The sequence below is a fragment of the Sinocyclocheilus grahami genome, unplaced genomic scaffold (assembly GCF_001515645.1).
Source record: "Sinocyclocheilus grahami isolate Dianchi unplaced genomic scaffold, SAMN03320097.WGS_v1.1 scaffold516.1, whole genome shotgun sequence".
NCBI lineage: Eukaryota > Metazoa > Chordata > Actinopteri > Cypriniformes > Cyprinidae > Sinocyclocheilus > Sinocyclocheilus grahami.
The window spans coordinates 92077-101916 of record NW_015505695.1 but is presented as its reverse complement, the minus strand read 5'-3'; the positions used below and the strand labels follow the sequence as shown (position 1 = coordinate 101916).

The window sequence follows — 9840 nt, the reverse complement described above, 5'->3', positions numbered from 1 at the left end:
TCTCAAAAATATATCTAAATTGCGACCTATGCTCTCAATGTCAAATGCAGAAACATTAATTCATGCGTTCATGACCTCAAGGTTAGATTATTGTAATGCTTTACTGGGTGGTTGTTCTGCACGCTTAATAAACAAACTCCAGCAATGCAGCAGTGCAGCAGCTAGAGTTCTTACTACAACCAGAGAGCTGCGCTCTCAAAACTTTGGCAATTTGATACCTAGAATCAACTGCGCAACTGCGGGTGGCAGATCCTTTTCCTATTTAGCGCCCAAACTCTGGAATAATCTACCTAACACTGTTCGGGAGGCAGCAGACTCTGTCAGTTTAAATCTAGATTAAAGACCCATCTCTTTAACCTGGGTTACACATAACACACTTACACATTTCTATTACTCAAATCCGTTAAAGTATTGTTAGGCTGCATTAATTAGGTCATCCGGAACTGGGAACACTTCCAATAACACACAATGTACGTCTACGCAAATATTAGTCTGTTTCTTTCTTATTCCGAGGTCGCCGTAGCCACCAGATCCAGTCCGTATCCAGCCCAGATGGTGGATCAGCACCTAGAAACGACCTCTACAGCCCTGAATTTCTGCGGAGGCCAGGACAACTAGATGAGTCCGAGAGACAGATCCCCAGTGAAGTCCTTGTCTCCTAGATGGCCATCGGGAAAGACCATGGAACCAGATGAGCCCTCTGCACAATCTAACTTTGCTGCAGCATGGATCAACCTGCTGGTTCATCTGGCCAGAGGAGAACTGGCCCCCCGACTGAGCCTGGTTTCTCCCAAGGTTTTTTTCTCCATTCTGTCACCGATGGAGTTTTGGTTCCTTGCCGCAAGTCGCCTCTGGCTTGCTTAGTTGGGAACACTTAATTTCCAGCGATATCGTTGACTTGATTGCAAAGATATTATTTAATCTGAACTGAGCTGGATGATGACATCACTGTATTCAATGATGAACTGCCTATAACTGAAAATTGAGTGTTTACTATTGTCCTTTTTACTATTTTCCTATTTTGATACTGTAAAGCTGCTTTGACACAATCTGTATTGTTAAAAGCGCTATATAAATAAAGGTGACTTGACTAGTATGATAAACATGCAAAAAAAATTGTTTTTTTTATTTGTTTGTTTTTTGGTCCACATCCCAAAAACATGGTATTACCATGGTACACAAAAACATGATTTTATCATAGTACATGTCCCAAAAATAAGGTATTACCATGGTACAGATCCAAAAAACATGGCATTTACTATGGTATATATCGTAAAACATGGTTTTATCATGGTATACTTCCCAAAAACATGGTATTACCATGATAAACATGCAAAAAACACAAAATAAAACAACAACATGATTTTATCATGGTCCACATTCCAAAACCTAGAATTTCATGGAATTAAGGTCCTTGCACACTGAGTCCAAAATTTTCGTATGCATTTTTTCGTATTCGTCATCTTAAAAATTCATCATGCACAGAAATCTTGCACACTGAGTCCGATGCGTATTAATTAATCCATTGGAAAAAAAATAATAATGCAAAACAGTACTAAATGGAGTCTTCAAGCCGTGAGGATGATTTTGTTGTCCTCTTGCTTCTTAAAAAGAGAAAAAGAAAGGAAATATTGGGTCCATTCAATCCTGAGATATAGAGAGGAAGGAGAGTTCCCCCTCCTTATTAAATGTCTACTAAGAGATTTTTGCTAAACGATGTCGATATTTGAAAGCACCAAAATAAACACGCCCATACCCCAACAGGACCTCTCCCTTATTTTGAAATCTCCGCCCCACACGTACGTACACAACCATTGCAACGACGATCACGGAAACAAGTGAAGATGACACACAAGCATATTCAAACAAAAGCCAACATGGAGAAGTTGTGTGAAACAATGCCACACCAACATTACTCACCTATTAAGAATAAAAAAATGCATTACCTCGGCGTCCGATTCGAGCCCTTCCCGCTCCTTGAGTTCTCTCCACCGCTGGAAAGCTGCTCCAATGTTTTCTACCTACCTCTTGCCTGATCATAACCCTTCTTTTTAATGTTTTGTTTCTCTAATATTTTCCTCTTTTTTATCTGCAATCTCTCTCTATCTACAGTCGATCTAATATTCGTCCTGTGCACTCAAATTGAGCGCTCTCTTCTCTCTGTCATTACAAGACACGCCTCCTTACTGCTGATTGGCTACGAGTGTGTTTTGGAACTCGGGCCGATGCTGTGGTCAAAAGCATTTTTCAAAAATCGCTTAGTGCACCTTTAAGGAGCAGCAGGATCATCACGGGCGATTGAAAGTTTACTTCAGGGTGTCAGTGGCTCAGTTTGATGCTTTGCTAGCGATACTAGAGCCACATATTAAAAAGAAGACCACCAATTTCTGTGAACTCAATGTGTAAGGATCTTCACGGTGCTTTGTGCTGCAAGACGAAGTAGATAAACTTGACAATCGCCATTCTGGATTTTGACGTTTGCTTGTACGGTGGCTCTGAATTGTCAAAACACCTCTCAAAATGCTTGCCACAGATGCGAAAAACACAGAAAATCGAATCCGATCCAATTTTTTTTTTATGACGGACGAAAGTTTTGGAGGCAGTTTGTAAACGTGATTGACACAATGTGAAGTCGAAATTTTTCAACGAGCGAAAATCAGTATGCAATGGCATTTGCGTAAACATGCAAAAAAAAAGTACTAATAAAATACAATTTTAAGTTTTTTTGTCATGGTCAGAGTCCCAAAAATGGAATTTCCATGAAAAAAAAAGATTACATGGTACACTTCCCAAAACATGTTATTAACATGATACATATGCAAAAAAACATGGTTTTATCATGGTATATGAAACATGGTAAAAACATGGTACTACCATGTGACCTTTAAAAAAATGTTGTTAGTGTAATGAGACCTAAAGTCCAGTCTGGCCTCAGTCACGGAAGGGATGTGTTTCTTATCAGCTGGATTTATTCATAGGATAACATCAGGCCTGCATTCACACAGTTATTGCCATTAGAAACATGTTCTCCCCGTGACCCTCAGCTGTCGGCGGCGTGCCGAGCAGTGCTCAGAATGTGAAATATTTTGTTGTGAAAAGGTAGTTTCACAACCGTTACAATGTCTGATTTATAATTATTCGGGGTCAAATGCTAAAAAGCATTTCGTGTCAGCCTGTCTTTTTTTCATGACACGAATACTGAAGGGGGAATACAAAATACCTCTTTGTATACAGTAACTTAACATCATTTTTGTTATGATCCGATAATGAAAATGTTCTTTCCTTCTCTATTGCAGCACCCAGAATCACAACACTGCTCGAGACAGTGGACACCTCTCTGGATCATAACGCTACTTTCATCTGTGAGGTTGATTCATACCCTCAAGCTGATATTACATGGACGCGGAATAACTACCCAATACGGTTTGAACTTTCTGCATTAATTAACTTGATTCTTATTCTATGCTATCCTTAAAAATGAAAACAAAACAGTTTATTCTGTATAGTCAGCAATTAGAGCTCAGCAAAGTCTCAAACTGTGCTCAGGTTACCAGTGGTTTGTAAAGCATCTGCTTCTTGAATGCAGGTATTATGATTCCAGATACATTATACGAGAAAATGGCCAAATGCTGATCATTCCCAATGTAAAGGATTCAGACAATGGAGAATACTGCTGCGTCGCTAGCAATGGCATTGGAGAACCGGCCAAGAGCTGTGGAGCTTTACAGCTGAAGATGAGTATGTTCACATATGTGCTCTCATAACTCTGACAGCCATCAGGATATTATATCAGAACTACTATGAGCATCTGTTTCCACTTTGCTTTTTTTGTTTGTGCTTCTTGCCATTGTTTTTGTATCTTAATAAAGGCTTGAAGATTTTCATTTTCACAGTTTGCGTTCACGCGACATTTCTGTGGTAATTAGAAATGAGTAAGAAGTGTTTGAATTTGAATGTTATAATAGAATATCAATTTCAGTGAAGTAAAGGTCACTCTAATGAACTATTATTATTTTTTAGAGCCTCAAATCAAAAGACATCCTACCAACATGACATTGATCGTGGAGTCCAAAGCAGTGTTGCCATGTTTAACGTTAGGATATCCAAAACCCGACATATCCTGGATTAAAGAAGATGATTTGATAAAGGTACATGGATTGTCTTGTCTTAGTATTTAACATACGATTTCTTCCCAGTAAGACTGTAACAAGGTTCAAAATGTATCAGTCATTGTGTGCTTGTGTCTTGTAGGTTAATAGTCGTATATCAGTTTTGGAATCTGGTTCCCTAAAAATTAACAACATCAAGAAAGAGGACGCTGGACAGTATCGCTGTGTGGCCAGGAACAGTTTTGGAATCGTGTACTCCAAACCAGTCACTATTGAAGTACAAGGTATGGTGTAAAATAGCTTTCATACTCATTCAAGTATTCTTGTCATTTTCAGATTTTCTAATGCAATGACATTCTGACAATTTAAGTATGACTCTACACTCTTAAAAATAAAGGTGCTTCAAAAGGTTCTTCAAGCGATGCCATAGAAGAACCATTTTTGGTTCCACAAAGAACCATTCAGTCAAAGGTTCTTTAAAGAGCCATCTCCTTCTTACCTTTTTATAATCTGAAGAACCTTCTTTCGCCACAAAGAACCTTTAGTGAAACAGAAAGGTTCTTCAGATGTTAAAGGTTCTTTATGGAACCATTTAGACAAAAAGGTTCTTCTATGGCATCGTGAAGCACCTTTATTTTTAAGAGTGTAGTGTCCAAATACTTTTGAGGTCACTTTATGTTTATGGGCCAATGACATGCTTGCACATTGAATGATTGATTCAAAAATATATAAAATTAGACCTCTTTCATGATGAGCACATAGTTATGTATTATTATTATTAGTAGTAGTAGTATTATTATATTGGTGAAACTGATAATAAGCAGTCATTGAAAATAGCATGACTGCTATAAAAAATAAAATAAAAAAAAATAAAAATAAATAAATAAATAAATATATATATATATATATATATACTGACCTCAAACTTTTGAATAGACTAGTGTATTCAATACACTACATAATATACATAAAATATACATATAAAATATATTTTACATATAAAATATGTATATTTTGAATAAACAGTGTTCTTTTTAACTTTTTTATTTATCAGAGAATCCTGAAAAAAAGTATCACAGGCCCCAAAAAAATATGAAGCAGCACAACTGTTTTCAACATTGATAACAATCAGAAATGTTTCTTGAGCAGCAAATCAGCATCTTAGAATGATTTCTGAAAGATCACATGACACTGACGACTGGAGTAATGATGCTGAAAATTCCGTTTTAATCACAGTTTTAATTTCATACAGAAAGCTGTTATTTTTAAATTGCAATAATATTTCACAAAATTACAGTTTTTTTTCTGTATTTTTAATCAAATAGATACAGCCTTTATGAGCATAAAGAAACTTCATAAAAATAAAAAAAAACGTAAAAATCGTACTGATCACAAACTTTTTAACGGCTTTTAACATTTTTAGTTATTGCATTCAAACTACAGAAAAAATGTCGAATGACAATGTGATTTCAAGATTTTCCATTTTCTTATTCATCATTGACTTTCCTGTAGCTCCTGCCAGGATACTGAAAGTTCCCAAGGAGAAGAAAGTTCAGATCGGATCAGAGGTTACGCTGGAGTGTAACGCCACTGGCAACCCAATCCCATCCATAACTTGGCTTGAAAATGGCAATACGGTAAATCCTCTACTTTACACTCACTTTTCTCTCTTTCCCACCTTCCTCTTTGCCTCTCTCTTGCTTTTCTTGCTTGCTCTGGCTCTACGGAGTAAATTAATTGTACTTTCATCTCATCTTACTGGACCAGAGAGCAGAGCTCAGTGTGTTCATGTTAAATGTCAGGCGGCCTAGCTCAAATGTGCTGCCAGTACAATGATGTTCTGCAGATGCTTCGGTCTGTGCTGCTATTAACAGGATTCCAACTACAATCATTCCTCAGGCCACTGATCGGACAGCAGCAATAAGGTTTAAGCCATATTGAGATCAAGAAAGGAATTCAAAACACCTCAGAGCTCTTATCATTATTTGGGATCGTTTTTCGTTGTGGATTTTGGTAGACAGATACAAAGAGAACCGAAAACTGATCAGTCTTACGTGAAGATATTATCTGAAAACAAGCGTGTAAGTCTTTAAATCCAAGATTCGGATTTCTCAGGCTTTTGAACAAGCTGTGCTCTCTCTGTTTTCATTTGGATACCAGTAATCATATTTTAATACAATATTTTGTGTGTGTAGATGTGTAGATAAATATTGGCTCGGCTCAGCGGCTGTGGTTGAAACTTCTTTTTTTTGGCACGATGTGTAACAACAATAAGTAGTGAAGCAGAGAATGATCTCTCCGCTTGAGGCCGTATATGTCCTAAATACAGGAGGATTTAACCCTTGGATGTCCAAACTGCTATATTTTCTCTTGTGTTTGGGTGACCTTTTTGTTGTAGAATGTTTTAGGTTGCACTAGTATACACTAGGTGTGCTTTCATTTATGCACAAACATTTTATTTTGATGTATTTATTTATTTATTTTAGAAATATTGTGTTGACATACATACAAATGAAACCAGATTTTATTTTATTTTATTTCATTTTTTTTTAGTTTGTAAAATATCATATATATGTCTTCAGAGCAAAAGAGACAGACTAAATGTCACTCAACTATTTACATTTAACACAATCATGTTTTATTAATTAATTAATTAATTTATTTATTTTTGTTTGTTTGTTTGTTTATTTATTTATTTAATTTAGTGCTGTCAAGCGATTAATCACGGTTAATCGCATCCAAAATAAAACAATTTGTTTACATAATGTATGAGTGTGTACTGTGTACCTTTATTATGTATATATATATATATAAATACATACACATACAAATATTTACATGTATGTATTTATATTCATATAATTTATGTTATATATAAATATATTTAAAAATATAAATATAACTTATCTTTCTTAAATATATACATGCATGTGTGTGCATTTATATAATAAATATACACAGAACACACTCATATATTATGTAAACAATAACTTTTATTTTGGATGCGATTCATCGCGATTAATCGTTTGGCAGCACTAGTTTATTTACTTATTCACACACTTGATTTTGGTAAATCAAGTTAAAATAAAAATACATTTCAGTTGATGTTTAGCAAGCATTTAAACACAATATTTTACATCAAAGGTTTTTTGTAATCATCAAAGAACATACATTCACTTTAATGTATTTCAACTTTTGATGACAATGTGTTATTATAATAATCTGTCTATTTACCTTTTTTGGTATTTGTGGGACACATATTATAAAAATCTATCTGTCTGTCTGTATAAATAAATAAACACACACACACACACACACACAAACAAACAAACAAACAAATAAATGAATACTTTTATGTTTTATTTAATTCAGTTGATATTTATTTTATTACAAGTAACAAACTGATTTTATGGTTTTAGTTAGCTAACTATAATAACCCTATAAAACATTTCAAAATAATAATAATGGTATTATTACGTTGTGGTTTAATTGTACTTAAACCTTCATCAACAGTGTGCTAATTGAATGATTTGTCTATGTATTCCTTATTTGGTATTTCTGGGCCGTATGTTTGAAATCCTCTCATTACTTATCATTTAGACATTAGAATTTCATTGGGTTGCAAGACCAAATCATTAAACACTCCACCATCAAAGTCCTTTGCCTTTGGAGCTCTTTTCACTAATAATCTTATGTATAGCAATAGTTTATAAAAGGCATTTATATTATGATGAATAATTAGAGCAGACAGATAACGATAGAGAGATGAACTTTGACCTCTGACCTCCAAAGCATCCCTGAAACCCGTGAGATGTTATTAGACGCTTTAAATAAAATGAGTCGTCTGAGTGTGTTTCTGGCAGGACTCACAGCTCATTAGTTTTCTTTAGCCTGATGAAGTGCCTTCTAAAATCAGCTGCATGAGCACTTTGTCAAATATAGAGCCGTGATCGACATTCCTACAGGCTCTCATGATCATCTCATAAACTCAGCAAATCACATTAGCAAAATAGCAGGAGTCTTAGCACATCCAAACGATAAATAGAGGGATTTGTTATAATTGTTGAAATAATCACGTGACCCATCACTTCTATTCTTTTCTATTCTATTCTGCACATATACTGTACAGTGGAGATCGCTAGTGACTATTTTGAACTACAAATACAAATAGTCTCCAGTTGCAGGGCGTATAATTTCTGTGCTATTAAAGATAATATCATAAATGTTTTATTTATTAAATTTAGTTGATTAGATGAGCCATTTATATGTACATCTGCGATCGCACATCAGCTGAATTTGTATTAATGCAGCAGTAATAATAACTAAAAGCTGTTATATTGCATGGCTACTTGCCATACGATTGTTTTGATTGTTATTATAATCATTAATACCTTTGAGGTCTGTACAATTATTGTTATTATTTTGTTTTATAATTTTTTATGTTCTTGAAAGAAGCCTCTTCTGCTCACCAAGGATGCACATATTTGAGCAAAAGTACAGTAAAAACAGTAATGATGTAAAACATTTTTACAATTTAAAATGACAGTTTTTGATGTGAATATACTGTATAATGTAATTTATCGTTGTGATCAATGCTGAGTTTTCAGCAGAATTACTCCAGTCTTCAGTGTCACGTGATCCTTCAGAAATGCTGATTTGGATGTAGTATTATTATTATTATTATTATTATTATTATTATTATTATTATCAATGCTGGTCTGCTGTATATTTTTGTGTAAACTGTGATTTCTATGGTTTTCATGATTTGAGTTTTTGTAACATTTAAAAAAAATTTTTTTTGTCACTTTTGATCAATTTAATGCATCTTCACTAAATAAAAGTATTAATTCCAATCAATCAATCAATCATTCAATCAAACAATCATTCAATACAAGAATGTATATCAAAGTCAGAGTTGGAGACGCCTTGAAAAAAGTGTCTTTTTCGAAAACAAACAAAAAGAAAAAACGTATGTATGCAAATCATATAATATCCAAGGTACACATTTTTAGTAATTGTGCAGTTAATTCTCATATTGTATTTTCAGAAAGTTTTGGAATATTTGTCCTCTCCCTAAATTTGTCACTACCGAAACACAGTAATCCTAATTTAATTAGAAGGTTATATTGACCTATTAAGATTTTGCTTACATCCAGATTGTAAATATATATTTTTGCTATTTTATTATTTTTTTTTCAGAGGTGAATAAATAACAATTACATTTTTAACAATATTTCAAGTGTAATTTATGAGATTTGTATTTTGAATCCAATTTTTCTTTGTAAAAGGCAAAAAGTTGATCGTACTGATTTCAAAGTTAAGGATTCATTAGTTTGAATGTACATTGAACCAAAAAATATTTTAAAACATCTTTGATAATTGATAATTCAGTATACTTTATTTTTTGACAAAACATCCCATGTTTCGGTAGTGACAGCACATTTTCGGTAGTGACATTAATGCTTTGGTTGTGACCACATCACATTACAGAATTTTAACTCACATACTAAAACCTACTAAAATACAAAAACAATTGCATAACTGTACTAAAATTTGGTTATTTCCCGCAAATATGAGGATTATGTGTTCCCCTTTACTCCCTACGAAACAATGATGATATGTTTCAGTAGTGACAATTTCAGATACGTTTGAACCTAGCTCAAAGATTCTAATCAGCACATGGTTAGCTAGCACAGTTCTGAACAGTGTACATATAAAAACTAAATGCTAT

General features: G+C 34.1%; 1 pseudogene; it reads left to right on the top strand.

The window, feature by feature from the left end:
* LOC107554849 (muscle, skeletal receptor tyrosine-protein kinase-like) overlaps nucleotides 1-6050 on the top strand; it is a 34151-nt pseudogene extending 28101 nt beyond the window's left edge.
* The last annotated feature ends 3790 nt before the right edge of the window (nucleotides 6051-9840 follow it).